Consider the following 2606-nt stretch of genomic DNA (forward strand, 5'->3'; position numbering starts at 1 on the left):
TTATTCTCTCTCTCTCTTTTTTTTTAAACACTGTTTAGGGTAGTCCACTGTCTCTCACAATTTGAAGATTTTTTTTTGTCTAATTTTTCAATCTTTCGCTTATTATCTTTACAGGGGCAAACTTTGGAGTATTTTCCAATTTCTAAATGGTTTCGACAATGTTCAAATAAGACCAATTTTGACTCCTATAAATTTTCTCAACTTTTTTTTTGTTTAGGAATCTCTTTTAATGTTCAAATATTTTCAATTTTGACTCCTATCAATTTTCTCAACTTTTTTTTTTGTTTAGGAATCTCTTTTAATGGAAAGAATTTTGAAAATTTTCAATGAAATTTTTAGTTCTGCATTTCTAAAGGCTTAGCTTCAATTTTTTTTTTCTCTCTCTTTCCTCACCCCCAACTTAAGTGCCATTGTCCCCAATGGCATGACTAGATTGATGCAAAGGAACTTGGGCCAAAGAGAACAATCAAGAGGGTTTTCCCAAGGGATTCAAGGTCTGCCAATTGGTCTCGAATCAAGAAACAAAAACTCTAATCCTACAAACAACTGGAAACTACGTTGGGTTGCCTCCCAACCAGCGCTAAGTTTAATGTCTTCAGCCATACACATTCACACACTTCTCTCATCTATACTCTCAAACTCACTTTCTTCTTCCCATAGATAGGGTTCAGATTGGGCTAAGCAAGGGGTAGATAGGGCATCTAAAAGATCGTCCACTACATCTACCTTGAATTCATCTTCCCCTAGGTTTGGATAATTAGTGGCACTAAATACATTTAATTGAACTTTCTACTTCCCAAATGAAATGTTCATTTCTCCCAATTTACAGTTAATGTTGCATTGGTCATTGCTAGAAACGAACGTCCTAAGATTATCGGGTTATGGTTCAGTTCCTCGGTTGGGGTCATGTCTAGGACGAAAAAATCTACTAGGAAGTAATAATTCTCTATCTTGAAAATGACGTCCTCAATAACACCTCAAAGAGTCTTGACTGACCGATCAACGAGTTGCAGAATTAACGGGGTAGGTTTTAACTCATCGATCCTAAACCTTTCATAAATAATTGAGGGAAGTAGATTTACACTGGCCCCAAGATCAAATAGGGCCCGATCGAAAGTGATTCCAGATATGACACAGCTTATGAGAGGAGCACCAGGGTCTTTCATTTTCTGAGGAAGTTGGTTTAAGAGAACCACACTAACATCTGCCAAGAGCATAACTTTTTGTAGGGCCGATCGTGGCTCCCTCTTTTGAGAGCATAGCTCTTTCAAGAACTTGGCGTAGGCTGGGACATATTGAATTGCGTCGAGGAGAGGGATGTTAATATGGACTTGCTTGAATAACTCCCTAATCTCCTCATTGCGAGTCTCTTTCTTCTTTCACAATGGCCTGGCTGTGAGTGTGGTTGGAAAGGGAACTATAGGCCGGTTTACTATAGGCTCTTCTTCTAAATTTTCCTTTCCTTTTTCTTCCCCCCCCCCTAACTTAGGGTCTTCTTACTCTTTTTCTTCTTCGCTAACTCTTTTTTTCTCATACAGGTCTTCTAAAATCCTCCCACTCCTTAAGGTTATAACAACTTTGGCATTTTCAAATTGAGGGTTCTTAGGAGGTGGTTGAATTTGTGGAGGAAAACCCAGTGGCTGATTTCTAAGATTTGCAACTGGTTGACTCGGTAGTTTCCCTACTTCTCTCCTTGCATTGCCTTCGGCTAGCTGTCCTATTTGGCTCTCTAATCTGGCGATGGACTACTGCTGAGTTAGGATCAGCTGCTGAAGCTACATGAATTGGTCATCAACTATACGGGTCTAAAGAGGTTGTGGGTAAACGTAATAAGGTTGGGTCGGTTGGTTCCTAAGGTAGATCTGCTGGAATTGACTCTGCACTTGTGGCCTTTGAAATTGCTGGGCCATGGAGTTAGATGGGTGGTAATGATGGGACTGTGTGTTAGGTTGATATGTCCTCCAAGAAAAGTTAGGGTGATTTCTCCACTTAGGGTTGTAAGTATTTGAGAATTAGTCATTATTAGGTCTCGAGAAACTCTGGGCTGCCTGAACCTGTTCTTGGATAAACGGCGGAAACTGAGCCGCCGTGGGACAATCATCAACCTGGTGGGTCGGGCTGGCACAAATAGAACAAACTTCAGGATAGGGTGTAGATGGGCCTAGTTGCTGGTTATAGGTGAAGAATTGATCAAGCTTTTGGGATGAAGATCTACCCTACCCAATTTTCTAGAGATTGCATTCAGGTCCATTCTTGCCTTGGCTCTATACTATTCCTGACTTCGAAGAGCCTTACCCTCTTTGAGGGTCCCACCGACCTTTCATAGGAATACAAGGATGCATTGTTGATGGAGTTTTCACTCAAGGTCTCAAAAAAAGCATACGCTTCATCCTCACTTTTGCTCATAATATATATATATATATATATACACACACATGTTTTATAGGCCTTTTTAGAGTTCATTTCCCCTCATATTTGTTTTATTGGTTTCCCAAATGTATTTACGCATCCCCCCTCCCAAAACACTGACCCCAACTATACAAATGCATTAGGAATTCTGAGGGCAATTTCCCTTACTGTTTTTCATGCGCAAGTTGGGCGATACA

The sequence above is a fragment of the Nelumbo nucifera genome, chromosome 6, assembly GCF_055504915.1.
Source record: "Nelumbo nucifera cultivar China Antique chromosome 6, China Antique-T2T, whole genome shotgun sequence".
Lineage (NCBI taxonomy): Eukaryota > Viridiplantae > Streptophyta > Magnoliopsida > Proteales > Nelumbonaceae > Nelumbo > Nelumbo nucifera.